This window comes from Ursus maritimus, unplaced genomic scaffold (genome assembly GCF_017311325.1).
Source record: "Ursus maritimus isolate PB19 unplaced genomic scaffold, ASM1731132v1 scaffold_4, whole genome shotgun sequence".
Lineage (NCBI taxonomy): Eukaryota > Metazoa > Chordata > Mammalia > Carnivora > Ursidae > Ursus > Ursus maritimus.
In genome coordinates, this window is record NW_024426552.1 from 40,478,545 (window position 1) to 40,503,985 (window position 25,441).

A 25,441-nucleotide genomic window follows, 5' to 3' on the forward strand; every position below is an offset into this window, starting at 1 on the left:
AAAATTTTCCATGGATAAGGAAGTTATAAAATGGGAATTACATTCCCATTTTTCAGGTAGGACATATTCTAGAGATAGTTCACAGTAACAACCAAACCTGAGGGACCCTGATAATCACCTTTCCTCTCTATATTTTACATGTTTTGTTCATTATACATGGTTCTTATGTTTGCTGATTAAAAAATATTTTCCAAGATATATAAAATAAAAATATCACAAGAGATTAAATAGTAATAATCCTATCAGGAGTGCAATTCTTTTCCCACTCTAAGATTCAAATAATGGATCCCAACTTATTATTTTTTTTAGTATGAAAATTCTTGCACAGTAGCAAAATATTATGAATATGCCAAAAAGAATTTGCATTTTTAGGTCCATTGATTGGAAAATATGTAATTAGAAAATTTACTGTGAACTGTGCTGGAATATTTTTTATTCCATCCATTATCCTAAAACAAAAAATCCTGTGAGATAAGTGGTGGTAGCTCTAATTAACCTCATTCTGTACATGCAGAATGTTATTCACTCCAGTCTACATTTGATGTGCTTATATCCCTATTGCTTCAGACCTTGTAACTCCATTGCTTCTCAGAGGTCTGCCTCCCAGTGTTGAGAACAATTGATTTAAGTTTTAAAACCATTGTTTTCAGGAACATTTGCTCATACACAGAATAATTATGTTGAACTTAAAACAAAGAACTGAAGAACATCATTCAACATTCAAGAGCTCCTCAATAGTTGGTGAGCTACCCTGTAGGGTTAAAACTACTTAGACATTAAAACAATGGAATTTACATGCTTCAGAGGGTTTCTTTCCCCTTATCTTGTCTGTTAGAATTAATAAGTTAGAAGCATTCTGCTCAGAATGGAGGCTTGATTGCATGCCTTTTGCTAAGGATCTGAGACGTGAGGAGACTGCAGTTTGAGATACTTACAGAGTAAGCACCTTTTGGACCTGAAACTGCCTTGCATAGTTTCTGTTTTTATATCTTATTGTTTGTATTTAAACATGCTCTACTGCTAATAAGCATATACTAGAAATTATAAGGTTTTTATGCCCAGGCTAGAGGTGGTAAGGGAAACAAAGTGTTTTTTTTTTTTTTTCTAATTTATCCTATTTGAGTAGTAAATTATGGCCCACAAGATCACAAAGCATTAGGATCATCTTCTTTTAGAATTTTGTTTAGTAGTCTTTCCCTGTGGTTGTTGTAGATAATTTTAGAAAACAAGTGAAGTTTGGAAAAAGGCAATGGGATTTTGATTAGGAGGCATTTATTCCTAATTCTTGTTTAGATTTTAACCATATATTGCTTTGAGATGCAATTAGAATTACCATACACAACAAAACTAAATTTATGTTGCATCTTTCTTTTAAAGGAAAGGAAGAGTTTGGAAGTAACATTTTGTTTATTGGGTAGGATATTGAAAAGGAATTTGTAAATCAGCGATTGCCTCTGAATCAGTTTCTTGATTATATTAATTATTTGTTATGCCATTTACAGAACAAGGTTAATTATAGCTACCCTCACTTATCCCATAGGATTTTTTAGGAGAATGGATGGAATAATAAATATACCAGTATGTCTAAAGTGAGATATTCAAAATACAAATTGTAACACTATAACACTGTTTTAGTACAGGAATATACTACAGAAAGGATTTTTTTTTTAAGTGATAATATTTACTATAAAGGAAAGATCCTCAGAATTGGGGAGGGTAGGGGTCAAAAAGGATAACAGGGAAGGGAAGAAAAATAATTTAAGTTCTCTGCTGTATCATTTCATTGGAGAGAATTCCAGTGTCAGGTTTGGGGTTTGTGAATGATAGGGCCCAGTAGATGCAGAGAGGGCCTTAGACTTCTGTGACCTGTGGAATTCTGAAGGGCAGGGGGTGGGGCTGACACTGCTGGGATCTAAAGTGGGTATGTCTAAAGCTGAAGTTATTGGCTGCCCCCATAAACCAGCTTTTGCTCCGTTATATCTCCTCGATTGTCCAGTGAGAAGGTGATTTAACTCTAAACCCAGAACTGAAAGTTTTAGCCACTGTCCTCTTTTCTTTTTCCTCATCTTCCATATCGAAGAAGTATTAAGATGCCATCAAAAAATTTTCCCCATGGGGCACCTGGGTGGCTCAGTGGGTTGAGAGTCAGACTCTTGGTTTCAGCTCAGGTCATAATCTCAAGGTTGTGAGATTGAGCCCCATGTCGGGCTCCATGCTCAGCAAGGAGTCTGCTTGTGATTCTTTCCCTGTGCCCCTTACAAATACAAATTCTTCTCAAGTGCGCATGAACATTCGTCAGAATAGAGATCACATATTGGGTCATAAATCAGCCCTCAACAAGTATAAAAAAATCAAAATCATACCATGCATGTTTTCAGACCACAATGCTATGAATGAAGTCAACCACAAGAAAAAATATGGAAAGACCTCAAATGGAGGTTAAAGGACATCCTACTAAAGAATGAATGGGTTAACCAGGAAATTAAAGAAGGATTTTAAAAAATGGAAGCATTTTAAACATGGAAGCAAAAGAAAATGAAAGCATGACAGCTCAAAACCTTTGGGGTGAAGCAAAGGCAGTCCTAAGAGAGAAGTATATTGCAGTAAAGGCCTACCTCAAGAAGCATGAAAAGTCTCAAATACAAAACCTAACCTTACAGTTAAAGGAGTTAGAAAAGAAACAGCAAATAAAGCCTAAATCCAGCAGAAGAAGGGAAATAATAAAGATTAAAGCAGAAATACATGCTATAAAAACAAAGAAAACCAGTAGAACAGATTAACAAAACTAAGAATGGTACTTCCAAAGAATAAAATTGATAAACCCCTAGCCAGACTTATCAAACTTGGGTGCTCCCAAGTTGGGAGCATAAATATTTATAATTGTTAGATTTTCTTGATGGATAGACCCCATAATTATGATATAATGCCCTTCTTCTTCTTTTGTTACAATCTTTCTTTTATTTATTTATTTATTTATTTTTTTAAGATTTTATTTATTTATTCGACAGAGATAGAGACAGCCAGCGAGAGAGGGAACACAAGCAGGGGGAGTGGGAGAGGAAGAAGCAGGCTCATAGCAGAGGAGCCCCATGTGGGGCTCGATCCCATAACGCCGGGATCACGCCCTGAGCCGAAGGCAGACGCTTAACCGCTGTGCCACCCAGGCGCCCCTACAGTCTTTCTTTTAAAATCTAGTATGTCTGATATAAGTATGGCTACTCTGGCTTTCTTTTGACCTCCATTAGCATGCTAGATGGTTCTCCATTCCCTCAATTTCAATTTGCAGGGTCTTTAGATCTAAAATGAGTCTCTTATAAGCAGCATATCGATGGGTCTTTTTTTTTTTTTTTTTAATCCTTTCTGATACCCTATGTCTTTTGATTGGCCCATTTAGTCCATTTACATTCAGAGTGATTATTGAAAGATATGTACTTAGTGTCATTGTGTTACCTGTAGAGTTGGTGTCTCTGGTGATGTTCTCTGGTCCTTTCTAGTCTTTATTGCTTTTGGTCTTTTTTTCTCCACTCAAAGAGTCCCCCTTAAAATTTCTTGCAGGGTTGGTTTAGTGGTCAGAAACTCCTTTTGTTTTTGTTTGTGTGGAAAACTCTGTATCTCTCCTTCTATTCTGAATGACAGCCTTGCTGGATAAAGATTTCTTGAGTGTGTATTTTTTCCTATTCAGCACATTGAGTATTTCCTTCCCCTCCTTTCTGGCCTGCCAATTCTCTGTGGGCAGATCCGCTGAGAATCTGATCTGTCATCCCTTGTAGGTTAAGGATATTTTTTCCCCTTGCTGCTTCCAGGATTCTTTCCTTGTCTGTGTATTTTGTGAATTTGATGATGATATGCCTTGGCGATGGTCAGCTTTTGTTGAACTTAATGGGAGTTCTCTGTGCTTCCTGGATTTTGATGGCCTGTGTACTTCCCCAGATTAGGAAGTTTTCAGCTATAATTTGTTCAGATAAACCTTCTGACTCTTTATCTCTCTTTTCATCTTTTGGGACACCTTTGATATAAATGTTATTACATTTTAATAAGTAGTTGAGTCCCTAAGTCTACCTTCGTGGTCCATTACCTTTCTTAAGGAAAGTCAAATTAAATGCAGTGTTCACATTTTTATTTTGTCATGCTCATAGACACCCAGCTACTCACAGTATCCATTTTCCTCTCTTTGCTCCTTGATCTTTTGATGGTATCTGGCAAATGAAAGCACTGGAGCCTTTGACTGGGAGACTGTGAAACAGGCTTGAGAACTATTATTTTTGAATCTTTGGGGGGCTGCTGGGGCACTACTCAGTTTATTAACTTGAAGTCCATGATCTCACACTAGGGAGACTGTCATTGTCTCTGTAGTGTCTTTAGTTATTTCCCATGTGATTCAGCAAATGCCTGACTGCTCTTTTGCTCTTCTCCTATTTGTCTTGTTTTATCCCTAGATAAGATTCCCAGGTTCACAATCAGATTTGGTTAAATGCCGTAAGTGCTTCTCTATCTGGCCTATGAAGTTCTTTCTCTGCTTTTGGCATATTGTTGGATAAACAAATGTCCTAATCTAATTTATACTAATAGGCTTTTGTAAAAGTGTTCTTCTCTGGAGCTACCAAAGGAGCATAGAATTTGCTTTCTTGTCTAGATACTACCCAAATGACTTGCCTATGCAGAGGCATCCTGCCTCTTTCCCTCTTGACCTTCCTCCCTGCAATCTTTTCAGATCAGTGGGTTGCCTTTCTTATTAGCACTCTGAGAAACTGAGAGGCGAGTACAGTAATAATCTTCCGTCCTCCTCTTCATTCATGAGCATTTCTCTTTCTTTTCTGTGCATTTTAATTCCTCTAATAACCCAGCCGTAACCATAGCCAGTATTCTTTCCTAGGTGTCTGTGTTCCTCTCTTTTATCTTTTCCTTGGGTGATAACTGCTTATCAGATTTTTGCTGGATTTTCTTTCAATCTCTCAATACTGATTCTGGCTCTATAATAAATCTGACTCGGTATCTTCTTAAAGAAATTCCATCATAAGTGATAAGTTCATTCAACTCAACACTCTCTTAAGATTCTTCAGGGATCTTAAGAAGAGGTTTCAACCTGGCTGTTGCAGGTTCTTTTTGTTCTGAATGGGGCTCGCCAGTTCTAAGCTCATTGCAGTTAGATGTTGGGAGGCATTTCCTTAGATGTGAAACCTGAATCACCCCTATGAGGCTTATGGCAAAGTAAGCTGTTGCTGGCTTACTCACCCCTCAAAAACTCTCCCCAGACAACCATTTGCAAAATCTCTGAGAAATTGATTATAGGAGAGTTCAAACTTTGGAAAGACCCGTGATCTCCATTTCTGTATGTCACAGAGACAAATACAAAGGGGCATACAGGGATTGGCAGAAAGGGGTGTGTGGACAACTAATTTTGTTGTCCTCAGCAACCCAATTTAAAAAACTTCTGAAAACTCCTTAGAGACCATGCTGGGTAATTATACTAGAATTCTTCTTCCTTGGATGTAGCCTGGCGGTGAGTTAGTTTTGCCAAAGTTTTTGCTGAGCTTCACCCTTTATTGCCTTCTTTTCTTATATTTAAGTGTGTGCTGTCAAAAGTGTGTGCTGTCTCTACCTTCATTATTTCTAAACCAACATGAGAAAATAAGCAGGAACAGAGGGACCTCTTGATGACTATAAAAATATGTGTGTGTAGGTAGGGTGTAGAGTTGATGGTGCCAAGAGGGGTGCTGGTGTTTTAAGATGTACCTGAGATTTGTTTTAATCAGGTATAGTAAGACACATAGACACAGAAATGACTTTCACAATGGAAGAAGTTTTTATACTCACCAATTTCTAGAAACATGAAGCATGGCATGCCATGCTGGGCCACAGGGAAACACCAGGGCTGCCAAAGGCAGAGGGAGCAGGAAGCAATGTGGGCAAGAACCATTCCTACAAGACCCCTGGTTCTTTTTATTGTTGGAAGGTGTTTAGAAATTAAAATCTGAGAGCTAGATAAGCTTTTTCTTTCTTGAATTGTCTTGCTTTGTTACATTTACTAAGATATCTAGAAGACTGATCGGGAATAAGTGAGGTAGGGTAAGCAGGTTTAGGATTGGCTAGTTTGAATAATTTTGGTGGGCTCTGGTAAATAAGGGCTGTCTCTAGTTGTCAGGTACCTGGCCCTGGGGTAGATGGAAAATGGCCCTGAATGTAAGAGCTAGCTAGATAAAAAAGGTAGTTCTGGGGTCTGGGCTTTGGATTGGTTGGTTTGCATATGAAAAGCATGCTCACAGGCAAGTTGTTTGCTATCTCTAGGAAATTGGCTAACCTTGGAAAGGACAGTCTCTTCTGTTGTCATGCAAGATGTCAAAACACCAGAGTAAAAAGACACGTTCAACACAGTTGGTAATGTTTAAAAAACAACACCAACAAAACACAACCTGATTTGTAGCACTTGCCAAATTCCATAGGTGCTTGTGCAAGGCTATTACTTAAACGTAATCTATTTTTAAGGACAGCTTCTCTGACAGATATGGCTATGCAGGAGTGCTTTGATAAGGAAGAAATTAGAACTAAAATGGTATGATAGGGGGTCATGATGGCACCTGAGGCTGGGAATGGATTTCAGTCATGATCAATTTAGTATTTTCTTCCCTGCATATGGTGATTCACTTTTATCCCCTGTTCAAATGATTAATGTATTTACAGTTGCATTTACGGTGATGTTGCCTAAAATGGATTAGAGAATCCAGCGTGGAATTAGAATTTTTCTTTAAAATTTGAGGAAATAAAGAACAGTTTGTGGAAAATTTTATTTCACCACCTTTAAGTAAGAAAATAAAACAAAAGGGGGCACCTGGGTGCTCAGTTAAGTGTCTGCCCTCATCTCAGGTCATGATTTCAGGGTCCTGGTATTGAGCTCTGTGTCAGGCTCCCAGTTCATCAGGGAGCCTACTTCTCCCTCTATCTCTACCATTCCCTCCTGCTCATTCGTTCTCTCCCTCTCTCTCTCAAAATAAATAAAATCTTAAAAAGAAAACAAAACAAAAATTTTCTTCTGAACCATGTTTAAGCCATGAAATTTAGAATTAAAAAAGAATTAAAAACTTACCTCTAATAATTCATGTTTTAAAATGTATGTGTAAGTGGAAATGTTAATATTTTCACAAATTCATGTTTCAGAAACTCATGTTTCTTTAAAAAATTAATGTAGAAGAAAAATAGGAAGGTTAATTTTCTCATAAAAATAATCTTTTCCTGATGTTGGGAGATAATTCTCCATAGCTTTCTTACATTTCTATGCATATTTTGGGCAGAGCTACTAACTGCCTTTCTTCTATCTTTTCCAGAATATCTGCCCAGAAAATAAAGTTGGAAGGTAGAGATAGTGGCCCTCCTGGAACTCAAGTTGGTCAGGCTTAAAGTCTATTAAAAAAAAAATTCGAGTTCCCTAAGTTTAGAGTTCCTCTTCTGTAGTGTAGCCCACTGTGTTTATAGGCATCTTGTGGGAATTAAGCCTCAGGGAATTGGTGCAAATGCTGACTTCCTGCTTATGACTATTGCTGTGAGAAACTGTCCTTCGCCTCTGATCCAGGAGTCTCATGTCTGCTACCCATCCTCATGAAACTGTGGCAGATTGACTTGTTAGCTTGCAAGCAGGGTATAAGCTCAGCCCCACCATAGTTTCTGACACCTAGAGAAACTTGTACACATTTGTGCCAGGGTACATTATAAGAACATTCAGAATAGAATTGCTTGTGATATCCAAAAACTGGAAATAAATAAAATGTCTGTCAATATTGAAATAGATAAATATATTTTATAGATTTATATGATGAAATCATACACAGTAGATACACAAGTGAACAAACTTCAACTCTGTGCAGCAATGTGGATTAATTATATAAGCGTAATTTTAAAAAAAGAAGCCAGTCACAAAATTATATGTACATCCTGATCAAAACAAACACAAGTAAACTATATTTTTAAAGAGAAATACATTGGTGGTAATGGTGTAAAGAAGATGAAGAAATATTATATGAAGAGTATAAGTCATGATAATTACCCCAAATGAGGAGAGAGGGTTATATGAAAGAAGAAACTCATGGGGGATATCTATCACGCTGTCAGCACTCACTCTATGTCTGACCCAAGTGGTAGATACATGGGTGTTTGCTTTATATTTATTCACCTTACTGTGTATTTGCATTTTATGTGTTTTTTGTGAGTGTGGTATTGCACAACCAGAGTGGTTAGAATTACTTCAGAAACAATTCCTTCATCTATTATTCTTTGGGTGATATAACCCAATGTATCTGTTCACTGTAAAGAATGTAAACAGAGAAAAAAGTAAACTTTATATTAAAGATTAATTAAGCCTTTATAGTCAATAACCACCAAGTTATTAATGCTTTGTTGAATAAGTTTCCTTGAAAATGTTACTTTTACAAATATGCCAGACTATTAAATTGGGAATCAGAGTTTGTTTTGAGATTGATTTTTATGTGCTTCACTTTTGAGAGTCAGTACTATGAACACATACATAAGGAATACATCTCCTTGAAGTGCTTTACAAAAGGTGATAGGGTGATATTACTTATTTTCAAGAATATACCATTAACAAAATAGGTACTTGGAATTATTGATGCTATATCCATGTGTTATGCTTTTGAAAGAACATAAAGTGTATGGTCATTTGATCAAATGCATGTAGTGGTTAAGAAAAATTTTATTTTTCTACTCCTTTATGTTCATTTCTATGTATTAAATATTAATCTTTCTTTGATCTGCCAATGTATGCATGTCTAAGGCATCCTCTTTGCTGATCAAAGTATTCCTATTTATTAAAAGGAAATCTAAGATTGGGAAATTCCCAATCTTAGATATTTTAAAAGATTTTATTTATTTTAAAGAAACCGAGAGAGAGAGAGGGAGAGAGAGAGAATGTGTGCCAGGAGAAGGGCAGAGAAAGAATCTCAAGCAGGTTCCCTGCGGAGCAGGGAGCCCCACACAGGGCCTGATTCCAGATACCTGAGTTCACGACCTGAACCAAAATCAAGAGTCAGATGCTCTACCGACTGAGTTACCCAGGCGCCCCTGAGATATTTTTAAAGGGAAAAAAAAAAAAGTTTTAAGGTTTTCCTGATTTGTCAATAAGGTTTAAAAAAATAATAGAGATAATAATTATGAGACTGATTTAGCTGTATAGTATGTTGAGTGGCTGAAACATTAGCGCTTTTTTTGTATTTTAAACAGTTTGAAATTCTTTCATCTTATAGCTGCCGACAATTATATTACAGTTTCAGAGATCAGTTGTAAAAATGCTCTAGAGATGAGGAAACGAATGCCAAACAAGGAAGGGACTAAGACAAGGCCACAGAATTAACAGTAAGATTCAACAGCAAGATGTCAAGATTCAAACCCAAGTTTGAAGTTCTTTTCTCAACTGAATCACAAGTCCCCACCTCCAAAACCAAAGCTGTCAATACTTGAGGAAAGTCTTCTATGACACCTGCTCCCTTCTTCCTCAAGCCCCAGTTTGTCTCCTTACACTTTTCCACTCAAGTTGAATCACAACTCTCTAATTTTAGGCTCAATCCCTTTTCCTAGATAGGATGTGTATGAAGAAGAGAGAAGAATGAAAGATTTCTGCAGCCCTGTGGGTTGATTTTTCATTAGCATAAATATAATCAACCAGGCCAACAGAAGACTCAGCAGCAGATGGCTAGTAAGATCCCCTCTTGTTCAGTATATTCAGAAATGGAATTAATTTTTAATACCACATATTAGCAATCTTCTAATACATAGGTAATCTCCTTGCAGCCCCTTCCAGTAAGCACAGATGCTGCTGATGGAATAAATGGAAGTCAGCCTGATCTAATAGAAAGTGTTTTTCCACCTTTTCCTGGGATAGCCATTTTAGTCTGAATTTTACTGGCAATATACTTATGAGACACTCAATAACTGTTAGCTCTATTAGGCTATGGCTGAGTGAATGGATCATGGCATAGTAGGCAAAGCACTGGACTGGAAGTCAGAGAAATTGAAATCAGGTTTTTGACTTTTTTGGGATCAAATGATAGAGTAAAAATAAATAATTGACTCTTTTGGTTTCAGTTTATTCATTTGTGTAAACAAGCAAATAAATGAATCTGATGATTTCTAAGTTACTGTTAGCTAGCTCTGTGTTTCTCAGACACTGTGAATGGTAAATACCACTCATTCCTTCAACTATTCCAAATAAAAAGAAAATAACTATGTTTTTAATCTAATGACTTAGAGTATATTCGTCAATCTCCAAAGGCCTTACCCGACATTTTTATTCCATAGAATAAAATAGGCACAATTTAGAAGACTCTTGGTATGTTTCAGGTACTACATTAATTACTTTACAAATGCTATCTCATTTAATCCTTTATGAATTAGTTATTATTATCATAACTTTTTAGATGATGGAACACACGCTTCGGGAACTTGAGTAACTTGACCAAGGCCCAGAAGCCACTCCTGATTGGTAAGACATGATATCAACTCATTTCTATATTGCTTCAGAGTCTGTGTTCATAATCACTGTACCTGAATGGAACATGGTAATACAGGATCATCAAGGGGAATCACTGGGTTAAGATGGGAGGATGTAAATCGTTTTATTTCAAAGGTAATATGTAGTTATATTCTTGATATGCAAAATTAAAATAGCACATGGCAAATGTAATTTTCCTCCTTACCTGCCCTTTCATTCCCACTCCCCTCCCAACAGCATAAATTGCTCTCTATAGAGTAGTGTATGGAGACACGCTATTTTAGTGACTGAAAGGAAACACAAGGAGGAAGGAGGGGCTCTGAGGTAATAATGTTCTGGTACTTGATCTGGGTGCTTAGTTACCCAGATGTGTTCATTTTGTGAAAATATATCAAGCCTTTATGACTTGTATACTTTTCTGTATGCATGTAATATTTCAGTTAAAAGCATGTCTGAGTTTCTTTCATAGTGTATGAGGAACAGGGGTGGCACCCCCTGTCATTGGCCAGGTCCTCTTCAGGGACCCAGAGGTGATCCTTCTGGATCAGCCTTTTGGAGAAGAATTCCTCCATGCCCTCATCCATGTGGGCACTGAGCCCATTTTGTATGTGTGTGATATTTCAGTTAAAGCATGTCAAGGAAAATACCATGATACTGACTGCTAGTTGTCCCAGAGCCTCCCTTTTGGGAAATTATGGAAAAATCTTGTAAAAACTGAGTTGCAAGAACAACTTTCTCTCTTTGTTCCTTGAGGATTAATGATTCTACATTGTAATTTCTGGAATCCACTTTGGTTATACCATTTGTTGGGAGCCTCCTACATAATTGGCACGCTCTGCTTAATGTATTTCCCCATGTGAGGCTGCCCCCATTCACAGAAGAATGCCTAACTCAAATTGCGCTTCATTTTTAATCCCAATTGAGCTCAAACCTCAAATTTTCACAGTTGGTCTCCTAAGGCGGAATACCTCTTCCCTGTTAATCTGGTTTCCATGAGAAAGATATCACCTAGAGAAGTTTTATCCATCTCCATGAAATTCTGAGTGGTAACTTTTGGTATGTGGAGCCTAGCACCTTCCACTTCTGTGTCTCTTAGGAGGCCGGCATGCCTATGGAGAGCACCTGTCTACAGTTGCTCTTGGCCATGGAAATATTTAAAGTTTTTGCTCACCAATGTCCATTCTTCTTCTCTGGGCTATATTTCCTGGTAGGGCCATTTTATTCGTTCTGACTGCTGGGTTGAGATTGAAAGTGGTGTGTTTCACTTTCGGAGTGGAGCGTGTGACCGCCAGGAAGAGAAACTTTCAAAGCCCTGTCTTATCTTTCTGCAGTGGCAACCAGCAAAGTTTGAGAGAGTGGTTGTTTCTTCAGTCTGGGTCCCAGAGACAGACCGAAATATAGAGCAGAGTCTCAGCTGCCCTACGACGGACATTAAATGAGCAAGCAATATGCCTTTGTGGCTTCAAGCCAGTGAGATTTGGGAATCATTTGATACTGAAGCATAACCTAGGCTCTTCTAAACTATTGCCAGGACTTAAACTTTGTAACTGAGGCTCTGCCCTCAGGCATGAGGAAAGTCATTCAATACTGCCTATATCTGGTAGGGTAAACCTAATTCTCAGGTTTAACCTTCAGAAATTCCCTTCATTTAAAGGCTATATTCTCCAATACCAATGTAATATGTGATAAAGATTTTTAAGTCTCTCATTTATCTTGTTCTTTTGCCTAAGCAATTGGTTTAGAACTTGTATAGGGAAGAGAAACATTATTTGCTGGACCTCCTTCTTTGTAATTCCATCAGATTAGTGAAGGGAGCCAAGTGACCTTCAGAAACTAAAGAGGGAGGTAAGGATGAGGTCATGCGTAGCCCAATGGGTAATGTTAAAGATTTTGTCTTTAATGTAAAGTCCAATAGGAAGTCACAGAAGGTTTTTTTTTTTTTTTTTAAAGATTTTATTTATTTATTTGACAGAGATAGAGACAGCCAGCGAGAGGGAACACAAGCAGGGGGAGTGGGAGAGGAAGAAGCAGGCTCACAGCAGAGGAGCCTGATGTGGGGCTCGATCCCACAACGCCGGGATCACGCCCTGAGCCGAAGGCAGACGCTTAACCGCTGTGCCACCCATGCGCCCCCACAGAAGGTTTTAAGTAGACACGTGACAAGATAGGATTTGCAATTTTCAAGAAGCAGCCTGATTGGCGTGTGGAGAATGCATTAGAGGGGTATGGAAACACATATAGGCAGACCAGGTAAGAGGACATTGCAGAAAGTCCTAACTCAAGATGATGGTTGCCCAAACGAAAGAAATTATGTGATGGTTAAAATAATGAAATGCACGTTTCCTTTCCTCTTATGGTCTGGCTTGTCTGGGAATACATTTTAGAATATTTAGAGGAATGGAAGTATGGCATAGCCTTCAGGCAATTCTCCAGAAATAGTATAATATTAATATTCTCTCTGTCTCTCTGTATCTCCTTCCTCCCTCTCTCCCTGTCTCTCTCTCAGTTCCTCTCACATACATACATATGTACACCTACACACTCATACACTTTTGGATAATAAATAAAAGAGTTTGGATTATATTTCCTTGTAATAATTTTAAGTATACAAATTCTGTATATACTTCAAAGTCCAACCGCTATCTCCTCTGTCATTTAAGCATTAATGAAGACCACATCACCTCTATTCTTCTGAGAGTGTCTGGGCTCACCCTATGTCACCTCTGGTCCAAAACCCTCTTGGTAACAAGTTATGTCTGCCCAGAGTCCTGCTGTGTTACAAGGTACCCTAACCACAACCTTCCCTGTATTACAAGGAACTCCTATACCACAAGGATTCCCCTGTCACAAAAAGCCCATGACCACAGAAAAAGAAAAACAAACAAACAAACATAGTTTTAAGAAAAGATGACCCCTAACCACAGAGGAAGCCAATTTTCATAAAGGGATCCCCGACTGCTTATTCAAGCTGGGAATTAGGTCTATAAAATGCCAACTAAAAGGGACCAAATGGCTTGTAGAGGTAAGGTACTTCTGGGTGCCCTCTCATTTCTACTCGCTGCATAAAGATTAGCAGTAAAGGGAGAATCTTCTCTTCCAACAGCACACATATCTGATTCAAAGGCCACATGATCTTCGATGGATATGTGCCTGATGAGATTTTGTGCAAAAGGCCAAGATTTTCCTAGCAAGGCAATTTGGGTTTACTCCAACACTCAGATGGGCAATTGACACGCTGAAGTTCTATATCATAGAACATAGGCACAGTGATTTTCGACTGGAAAGATTTCAAAGGATAGTTTACTCATCTTCCATTGTGGCAATTAAAAATAATTCTCAGTAAGATACTCCTAAAACATTTACTTTGAGACATGTAAATTCCTGGGGATTTCTAGTATTAATTAGATATAAAATTGGGAAAAGTTATAAATAATCTCATCTGATACTACAGTCTGAGTTCATAAAGGGTGAATTTGGTTTGGGGTAGCTTTTTAAGTAACAATAAAATAGTGGAAACCATTGTATGTTGAAGCTGCTCCTATTATAAAAGAGAGAGAAGAGAGGGGGAAAAACATTGAGTGCATCTATATAATGATTTTCTTTTCTAAGACAAGCATATGGCTCACTCGGAAGTGTTACTAAATTATTAAATTTCACATTAAAATGTAGTGTGAACTCATCCCTGCTTTGCCTCTTCACAATTATCTGTTGACCAATAGATGGTGCTCTGATCTTGATTCTAGTGGAGATTTAATGATGAGCAGATTACAGACTGTAGATCTTTATTGACTTAAAGGGAGTTTGCCATGACTCATTCATTCGTTCATTCATTCATTCATTCATTCATTCATTTTACCAGTAATTATTAAGCACCCACCATGTGCTAGGACTGTATTAGGTTTCTTTCCACAGAGTAAAGATCACTATAAAGGAAATACAAGCTTCACTGTTTTTCTTCTCGGGGTGATAATATTTCAGTTTATATTGCTGTGTAACAAATTCCTTCAAAGCTTAATGGTTTACAATAACAACAATTTACAACTTCTCACCATTTGGTCTGTTGGCTGGGTGGTTCCTCTCCTGTTTCTTCTGGGCTCACTTGCTCAGAGTTGCATTCAGCCTGGGCTGGAAAATCTGAGATGGTCTAACTCACATTTCTGGCAGTCAGTGCTGGCTGTCCTCTGGGGCACCTATGTCTGCCTCCCCATAGACCAGACATGCTTTCTTATTACATGGCAGCCTCAGAGCAGGGCTCCACGTGGGTGAAGCCAGAGCCATAAAGCCTGTTAAGACCTACGTAGTCTTTTAAGTTGCATCATGTCACTTTTGCCACCTTCTATTGGTCAAAGTGAGTCCAGGACCAGCCTAGATTCAAGAGGTGGAGGAATAGACTCTAACTCTTGGTAGAAGAGTGATAAATCACCTTGCAAAGGGACATGCTTCCTGGGATGGGAGGACTTTGTGGTCATATTTTTTGATCTACAAAAAAACAAGTAGAGAAATGAATAATAGTACACTAAAAATGCTTAGATCTCATAGTCTCCTTGTAGAAACATGACTGGAGAAGCCCGGACTTGCAGTTTTTAAAAAGGAAAGTGGTATGTCTTTAAGACAAACTGTCTATTGGGCTAATGAGGCCATTGCTTCCGTGGAGAGTAAAGGGTTATATGGATGTGGATTGTATATCACACACGCTGTGTGGATTTCTTTATTATTCGTCTTTTCCATTATTCCTAGATACTTAGTTTTCTTCAGCAGTTGACTAACCCTGTGAGAGTGTGTTAACTCCTAATTGGTACTTCTCCAGAGGGTGGGACAGAGATAATGAAACGAGATACAAAGAAGTAATTGAGTTGCACTGGCAAGGCAGTGTGATGTAGTTCGGTATTTGACGGCATAGTACGTGATCAGATAATTAACCTTTCAACAACAGTGTTCAGTAAGCACACAAATATATTTCAGAAGTTAGAGCTTTTTTGGGGGTAATCATTTCATTTATTAAATCCTACTGTGTGTCAAGATTTTTACATATGTTATCTTTTTTTTTTTTTTTTTAAGATTTTATTTATTTGAGGGAAAGAGAGCTAGCCAGCAAGACAAGGAACACAGGCAGGGGGAGTGGGAGAGGAAGAAGCAGGCTCCCAGCGGAGGAGCCTGGTGTGGGGCCCGATCCCAGGACCCTGGGATCATGCCCTGAGCCGAAGGCAGACGCTTAACTACTGAGCCACCCAGGCGCCCCACATATGTTATCTTTAAATGTTTTAACAATCATGAAAAGTGCCAGTTTCTGTTTTACAAATGAGAAAGCTGAGGCCTAGGGAAGATAAGTGAATTTCACATAGCCAAATATTAAGTACAGGACAGAATTTAGACTTCCCGGTACCTGCTCCATATCCATTCTCCTCCTCCCTTTGTGCAGTGGAACCTCAGTTTCGCTGGAGGTTGCAATGTGCCCCACCAAAACTATATTTCACAAACTTCTTTGCATAGCCAATGGAAGCTGGCTGATGAAAGGTAGCTGGAAGTTGTTTTGTAGGGCTTTTGGGAAAGCGCCTTGAAAAGGAGGCTGATGTGGTTGATATGCACATTTCTGCTATTATTCCTTCCTGCTGCTTGGAACAGGACACGATGCCTAGGGCCCGGCATCTATAATATAAACATAAGCACAAGCACCTAGCGAGACTATTAGGATGGTAGAGCAGAGACCTGGAAGAAGCATGGCCCCTGAAGAATTTATGGGCCTGCTTTATCAGCTCTTACATGAGACAAAAATAAAACTCCCATCTTTCTTAAGCCAGGGTTATTTCCTATACAGGCAGCTATACTCAATCCTAACAGTTAAAGACATCAAAACACACAGCCCCCATTGCTTTATCTCAATTCTTTATTTAAAAATAAAATTTAGAGAATTAGTATCATGAAAGTAATAAAATAATAATGCAGATGCAAGAATGTCCGCAATCACAAGCCTCTATTTCTGCAGAAAATTAGGAAGAATCTTATTTATGTTGAGCTCAGCCCAAGCAAACTGTATTTTCAAGGCTTACTTCCTTATTCTCCAATTTTAGTGATTCTGTGGCTTCTGAAGGAACCTGATCCTGCTTCTGTGCCTGAGAATGAGAGTCCCTTGCCTTTGCTTGGAGTCTGTGGCACTATGACTTCTGTAGTGATCGACCTTTGTATCCCACATCCTAAAGCAGTGCATCTTCAAATTTCAGCTACATGAGAATCACAGGGCATGTTGGTAAATTAAAAAAAAAAAAATCAGATTTGGAGATCTACCAGAGAGATTTTGAATTAATTGTTCTGTGGCGGGGCCCAGGAATTTGCATTTTTAGGAAATACTCCACACAGTTCTTAGGTATGTGATTCACCAGTTCCCTTTTGAGAAACCCAGCTGAACCTTCATCCTAACCAGTGCTTCACACTGTTATCTGATCCAAACTTGCAATTTTTGGTGTGGAAGTGGGTAGGAGGGTATTTTGGTGTCTTTAATAGTTAGACATGGAGTGAAGATGCATGTATAAGAAAAACAAAACAGAACAAAACACCTGGCTTAAACAAGATAGGGTTTGTATTTTCCACTCACAAAAGTCCTGCTATGGTATGAATATCAAAGGTGATTCCTAAAATTTAGTAAGCCAGGTCAGGGTAATATGGCTTATTTTTTTTACTTATAGGAATTTTCTTGTAAGTATTAAATCTGTACTAATTGCCATGGCTGGCACAAATTGTACCAGATGGATAGGTAAGTCTCCTACTTTTGCAGAGTTCCAAGTTGCCTTTCCTGTTCTTAATTATTAAAGATTAATTTTATTTTGCAGAACATTCACAGAGAATTGCCAATACCTTTCCTCAAAGGACATAATTTAAACTTTAAAAGATCAAAATTTTAATAAAAGTTTGAAATTGTTGCCAATGTTTATACAGAAGCGACCAAATGATTTCAACTAATGGTGCATATGAAAGGCAACCATTGTGAGAAGGTAAAACCTAGGCCCCCCCGGAAAAGAAAATACCTGTCTATCTCCATAGTGTCCACATAGTGGACATATAGTGTCCCTCTTCTACTTTCAGGGATGGGTTCCTGAGAAGTGCAATGGCACGGAATGGGAAAAATGAAAACAATCAACCTCTATGCTTTAAGGCAGAGCTAGACATTTTACAAAACCCGCAATTTTACCTGATTCCTCAATCATGTATGACTAGTATGTATCTCATACATGCTCTTATGCTCTTTAATTTATTCTTTTCCTTCAGCTGGATTTAAGTTAAATTAATTTCTATTGGGGCATCTGGGTGGCTCAGTTGGTTAAGCATCTGCCTTTGGCTCAGGTCATGATCCTGGAGTCCCAGGGTCGAGACCCAGGTCAGGCTCCCAACTCAGCGGGGAGTCTGCTTCTCCCTCTGCCTCTGCCCCTCACCATGCTTGCATGTACTCTCTCTCTCTCTTTCTGTGTCTCTCTCAAATAAATAAATAAAATCTTCTGTAATCCTACCACTGCTACTGCTGCTGTTACTACTTCTACTACATCTCCAACTTCTCCTGCCACTACTGAAATATCCCCTCACCGTCAGGTCAGTATTGCAGGTATGCTATGAATGTCATCTGTTTAGTAAAACATCTCTCTGCTCCTGAAATCTAGGATTGGCTGATATCTAGGCCTGATGCGGGACTGTCTTGAAATTTCTGTTCTCCGTCATTCTATGGATTTTCTTTATTTTTCTCTCAGGTTGGATCCTGTCCCCCTAGCTCTCTATTATTTCTTTTCTCAGTTCATGCCTTGTTTCGGCAGAACACAATTTCTAGGATGGTCCTGAAAGAAGGTTCCATGACAGGTAAACTTTTTGAGGCATTGCATGAATGACACTGTCTTTCTTATCATGCCATCACCTTCAGTGGCCGGTTTGGCTGGGTGTAGAATTCCAGGCTGAGTGCTTCCTTGTAACTCAATGCTCCTCTCTCTTCCAGCTTCCATTGTAGTATTGAGAAGTCCAATGCCACTCTGATTTTTGTTCATTGTGAGAACTATGATTTTTATTGCTCTTAAAACATTTCAAATCTTGTTGTCCTCAGTGATCTGAAACATCTTGGCATGAGTCTATTTTATCTCTTATGTCAGTCCTTTGATGAAATTTTTCAGTCTGTTGATTCATTTTTTACAGTTCTGTGAATTTGTCCTGAATTGTTTATTTGATTATTATTTTCCCCCACCTCTTCTCCCTGTATTTTTCTTTCTGGAATACCTTTTGATCTTAGACCCTATGGATTGACTTCTTTTTCTTTTCTTTTCTTTCTTTTTTTTTTTCTTTTTCTTTTTTTTTATGTTTCTGTCCTATTTTCCACCCTTTCCTCCTTTTGCTATATTCTGCCAGGTTTTCTCAGTCTTTTTCATGTTTTCTCAATTGTATCTTCCAGCTCTTACATTGTATATTTAATAACTGCTGTTACACTTTTCCTTTCCAAGAGCTATTTTTTTTCTTTTGTTTTCTGAATGGTTTCTTTTCTCGCCCTCCCCACAGTAGTGTGACACAGGCAGTCAGCTATCCAATATAGGTTTGTATTCGTTCCTTAAAATAAAGTTGCTGATGGAAACTGACTGCTCAGTCAGGGATCTGACTCCCCTTGCATCGTGCTATTGGAAAGTGAACAACAATAGTGTATATTCTTCTAAGACAAAGAGGAACTAAGTATGTTTCCTTTGCCATTTCTTTCATCATTTGTCACACGAATAGATAGAGCTCTAAGGACAAAAGGGATGGAGAAGTCACAAGTGGGGAGGCAGGAACCTGGGGTAATATGTGGAACAGAGCCCCTCCCCTATCCCATTACTAATTGGACTCTATATAGGTGAGAAATAAATATCTATGATATTAAGCTATTGAGATGCCAAGGTGTTGTCTCTATTATAGCGGTTAGTATTACCTTAATTAAGGTATCATTCTTTTTTTGATTGGTTGATGTAATAACTTCTTTTTTTCCTCTGAGAAAATTAATGCTATTTTTAATTTTATTATTCTTTCTCCAGTGTAGTCTTGTTTTTCCTCGGGTTGCTTTTATGGGTGTTTGCTTTGACCACTTTCTGTCATTTGGATGCTTGCCTCAAATATCTTTATTGGCCATTCATATTTAAGAAGAGGGCAACAAAAAAAAAATCCTCTTTAGAAACTGTGTGCATGTGTGGGGGCGCGTGAACTGTAGGCTTCAGAGTCGAGTAATTTGACTAGAATGTTTCTTTGGGAAATCCTTTAGGAGAGTATTTTCAAGGCTTTCTCTTGGACTTGCAAGATTGCCCAGAAAAGGTGTTTTCGACCTCCTGGCTGGACGTATAGTCTTCACAGCTGGCAATCTGAGAGCTAGGTTCAGGGGGAGATTTGGGGATAGGAGAATGCTGACATCTCAACATTCAGTCTGGGAACTTGCATTTAAGTCCCCCATTTTTATTTTGGCACCTCTTCCTGCACCTCTGCCTGGTGGCCCTTTAGTAGAGACAACCTCAGTTTCACTTTCTGCAGAGTAACTTCGAGTTTGCCAGAGACCAAGGAATGGCTGTCCAGCTTCACAAGTTTGGTGAGGGTCCAAGAGGTCTGTATGTTTCTCAGAAATGACTTTCAAACTATCCTGCAGGTTTATCATCACTTTTACCCCTGGGTCTTCCAGAGGTACTTGGTCCACTAAATCTTGGGTCTTTGGGGGATTCTGTACCATACATTGGGTTGTTTCTCAGGTTTTCCTACCACTGGCTTAGAATTCAGCTCTCTCAGATTTGCCAAGTAATTTACCACTCATCCAATTGTTTTCTAGCTTCCAAAACTGTGTGGTCTTTGTCTCCTTTCCAAAAACTCTTTGCCCATGCATCTTTATGCCTTTATTAAAAAAAAAAAATACAGAACATTGAGCTTTTAGAAGGCAGCAGGGCTCTTAATTTACTATGTTTATCTGGAAACTTAAAAAAAATTTAAATTAAAACCAACTCAATTTCATAATTTCCAAAATAGCAGGATGTCTAGAACCTTTCTTTCCCTCTCTTCTGAATTGCTCCGTGACTCCAAGAGATTACTCAAAGGGGCAGATCTTGCTTATAATTGCTTCACCAAGAGGAAATTGGGAAACTGGCTGATTCACTGGTGAAACTCATTTGTCTGTTATCATTTGTTCTGTAGCTGGTGGACAGCATTGCTCTTGTCAAGTCGTTTGGCAGAGCTCACTGCTGTGCTTAGGCTTTGCTGGTCCAGTTCCTTGCATGGGTTCTCTGATGGAGCTTAACCTCATTCCTTCAGCCATGGGTGGTGTGTATTGTCTCTTAGAGTTGCATCTTTTTGGTTCATGGTCATATGCTCAGCTCTTGTTTCCAGAGTGTGGCCCTAATTGGCTAAAATGATCAGCCAACCTCAACTACACATTGTGCCTGAACCAAGCCTCCCTGAATAAGCCTGGGTCCCTAATTCAGATTCCTTTCCCCTAACAATAAGTGTTTCTTAGAGGACCCTAGAGTCTTTTTCTGCCAAAGTCCTTCTAGTGACTGTAAGCTTAGACACTGCCTGAGAACTTCCAGCCCCTCACAGGGCAAGCAGAGATTTTTCTTTTTTTTAATTTTTTAATAGATTTTATTTATTTATTCGATAGAGATAGAGACAGCCAGCGAGAGAGGGAATACAAGCAGGGGGAGTGGGAGAGGAAGAAGCAGGCTCATAGCTTAAGAGCCTGATGTGGGGCTCGATCCCATAACGCCGGGATCATGCCCTGAGCCGAAGGCAGACGCTTAACCACTGTGCCACCCAGGCTCCCCAAGCAGAGATTTTTCTGATCAGCAGCATTTGTATGAGATTTGGAAGGTGAGAGAGAACCAGAAAGCCCTTATGACTCCTCTTGGCAATCATGGTCAGATATGTGGGCTTCAGCTGTTGTGAGGTCCGGGGCCTCTAATATTATCGTGTGACTGACTCACTTCACAGTGCTAGAGGCAGCTCTGATCACTAGCAGCACTAGTGGTACTATACACTTTCAAGTCCTGAGACATAATGGTAAACCCTGAATGCTAGTGGCCGCATTTCCTGACTTCTCTATTCCTCTGGCTTGTCTGACAGTTTGGAAAGCACCTAACCCCTTGTATTAATTCTCTTTCTGCTTGAAATACTAGGATGACAAGATCATGACTGCTCTTGTACCCACCTTGTCCTGTTTCACATCTCTCTCAGGGTTTTGAGTGCCTCTTGTCTACACTGAGAGGAACACGGTAGCTATCAGATGGAAGCTGCCCTGGGGGGTGTGGTTTGTGGGCTGGAAGTCAAGCTCCACTGACCCAGGCGTGTTGCCCCACACAGACGTGTGAGGGAAATTCAGGTGTCAAATGTAAATTATTTGAGGACTGCCTTTGTTTTCCAAAGGGGAATGGTTAGAGAAAAAATTAACCTCTTTGAGTAAATAATTAAATGAAAACTTTTCTATTTTATCCACAAATCAAACTCACACTGGTAGACAATGTGTAAATAGTATGGCATCCAGCTCTATAATTCAGTGGATCCCTGCCTATCTAATTTAAATCTGTTATTGTCCATGCTGTCATCCTACGGAAAAACTAGAAAATATTTGTTGGCCTCTTTTCCCCTAAAGAACCTTAATTATTGGCCTTTTTTATGTTGTCATGGAAAAATTCTCTTTTACATTAAGTATACTAACAATTATCTTAGTGACTGAACCATTATTTTCAATTCTGCTTATTTCTGTCTCACTGGAATTTTAGACCAAAAATCTCTGAAAGAAGTTGATATATAATTCTAGGAGTGTAACCTTGTCACATCAGATTTCTCTAAAATATATATAAATTTTTAAATTCACTATGTACTGAAAGATATCCATCAAGGTCAGGTAATAGAACTTTTCAGAATAGTCTTTTCAAAGCAGTTTGACGTATATAGAGTATTACTTATTTACAATTATTTTAATGGCACCTGTTGGTAGATTGTAAAAGAATCCTCTGATTGACTACAATATATTCTGATCTCAAATCACGAAAATGTTGTAGTCTATATGCCAGTTGTTGTTCGGTACTTGTAACACATTTTCCCATGGACATATCATTTATTTCGTTTATGTAATATTTATACCCTGCCTACTCCAGAAAATGATTGGAAGAAACTTATGTAACTAAGTGTAATGTAAAATAAGAAAAGTTTAAAATTGGAAGGAGCAGAGAAATACAAGTTTCTTGGTACCCAAGATTTTTTTAAAAAAGGAGGCAGTTTGGTATAGCTAAAAGGTAAATTAATTTCATATAGATCCATGTCCTCACCTTTGTGCTTGTGTGAATTTGGTCAAGCTTCTGAATCTCAATATCCACATCTGTTAAATGGATTTAAACTGTAACCTGGCCAATGACTGTGTGCCACGACAAAGCCTTAATGAAAGACCCCTTCTCCTTTAGATCTCCTTGACATTTCCTCTAGGATCCCTGGCTCAGGATGAACAAGGACAATTCTGAGAAGTTCTGCCTCCAGAACAGCTATCTCTCTCCTTCTGTTTTTGCTGGACCAGCTTTAACCTCTACCTGTGCTTGTGCTGAGATCTTCTGATGTGCCGACCTCCACGCCACTCACAGAACCTGTTTGTGCTGCTGTCCATTTCCTTTACCCCATTGACTCACTAATCTTTTCCACTAGCCCGGAAATCACCTTACCTTGCTATTTTCAACTCTAAAGCTGTTACATTCCAGGTGATGCTGACTTCCTCTAATAATGCACCTTTCTATTTCCCAGAGAACAGAACTTTCGGCTGGCCAGGTCAAGGGATGGTGAAGCTTGATCGGACCTTCCCCTGGAACTACTGGTTCTTCTAAAATCTCTACCTGCTGTGCCATCTGGACCATTCTTAACTCGGTGCACTTTTCCCTGGTTTAAAGAGTTCTCTCCAGTCTAATACAATTTTAGGGAAGCTTCCAGGCTTTCATACAAGATCTCATTCCAATTGGAATATAAGTACACCTTCTTTTCCGTGGATCATTGGACCTCAACCAAATGCAGGAACCCAGGCTTACATTCATTTCAGTTGGCTAATGAGGTTTAGCTTTCTGGAGGACAAAGTAAACCACGAGGGGGCAGTGTTGCCTAATCTTGCTTTCCAGCCTAATATTCTTGGTGAATGCAGCCCCAAATCTTTTGTTGAACTCAAGTTTAGATAAATTGCGAAGCCTAAATAAGATAATATAATAGTTGCGACTCCTGCTTCTTAAATGCCTTCTAAGTGCCAAGTATTTTATATATTATTTCATTTAATTCTCGTGTAGCTCAGATAACATGTGGGTTTCTCTGCCCAGTGAGGCTTAGATGGCATTATTTCAAACATTAGTAATTCCATGACTCCAACCCACAAATTCTGTTAATTTCTGTGTTAAATGCCTGTGGTTCCCTTTGTCTATGGCTCCTGAAATTGTCCATGCTTCCTCTATTTGCACAAATCAATTTAGTTTTTCTGTTAAGTTTCCATAGGACATCCATTCTGTTCAAACTGAGTCTTTTAGGGTCTACAGGAAGGGGTCAGTTCATTGTCTTTTTTTCCCCCCTCAAACTCTGTATTCCCTTCCCCCAAATCCCCAAAGGACCAATCAAATCCCTCTTTTCTTCTTATAATAACTGAATGAATGTGTTCATTGCTTGAGGTTTTCTCTCATCCAAGTTACTTATTCTCAGACAATGGGAGAGGGAAATCTGAAAGTGAAATCTTGGTGACATAATTTGTATGTGTGAACTCTTTGTCAATGGAATGTTTATAATTTAGGAACTTCAAGCATATGCAAAAAGGCTCTTATACTAAGAATTTCGTAGGGTTGTTCTTCAGCAGCTACATGGGGAGTGGGTTAATTATGAACCAGTGCCAAAAAAAGTTTAGCACACTGAGAAGATATCAGAAATATCTCAAATGAATATTAATGTTTTGAAATGTCCATGTAATTGAAATCAATTTAAACGTAAAAATAATTTGAAGAATGCTAATGCAGTGGCAGAGTCTCCCACAGATCAATATGTCAAAACATATTTGAATTTCTCTGAGGCTATGGCAGAAACCTGTATTGTGAATGGGGTGCAGGATAGGCAGATCTGACTTCGGTTTTGCTCTGGTAAGCCTATTTCTTTTTGGTTTTCATATTTGCATCTTTAGTCAGAAGATTTTTGCTTTGGCCGTGTGGATTTTTCTTGGAAATGAAACCTCTATTTTAATTTTAACTTTGCTTAAAGTTGACTGACTTACCCAAATGTCCAGGTTTGGCTTTGGGACTCATAAACTTCAATTTTAAAGTGATTTGTAATTTAAAAAATATGTTGTTGGGAAAAATATCGCATGAGTCCACTTATATGAAGTATCTAAAATAATCAAACTTCTAGAAGCGGAGAATAGCATTTGGGATACCTGGGACCGAGGGGCAAGGGGAAATGGAAAGTTGGATGTATGTAAAGTTTTGGTTTTGTGAAATGACTAAGTTCTAGATATCTGCTATCCAACATTGTGGCTATAGTTAAAAATACTGTACTGCCACTTTAAGAAATTGTTAAGAGGATAGATTTCATGTTAAGTGTTTTTACCACAAAACAAAATAAAAAACCCAGAAAACAACAACAAAAAGGAGCATGAGAAAACTTTTGGAGGTGATAGATATGTTTATTATCTTGACTGTGGTGATGTTTGTGGGTGTATATATCCAAAGTCATCAAATTGTTTACATTAATTATATCTAGTCTTTTTTACATACTAGCTATATCTCAATAAAGCTGTTTAAAAAGGAAATATGTGTGGTAAGGGAAATATGTTGACACCCTTTTTTTTTTTAAATTGAGATATGGTTAATATATAACATTATATTAGTTTCAGATGTGTCCATTGCCAAATGATCACTTCAATGAATTTACTTAACATTCATCACCACATAGTTACATTTTTTTCTTCTGGTGAGAACT

General features: G+C 38.4%; 1 long non-coding RNA gene across 1 annotated transcript in view; it reads left to right on the plus strand.

The window, feature by feature from the left end:
• The window catches only part of LOC121100399, a 124,235-nt gene that overhangs the window by 19,280 nt on the left and 79,514 nt on the right, over positions 1-25,441 (plus strand). The window contains exon 2 of the long non-coding RNA XR_005832150.1: positions 10,419-10,483. This is a non-coding gene — a long non-coding RNA (uncharacterized LOC121100399). The remainder of the gene's footprint in view (positions 1-10,418; positions 10,484-25,441) is intronic.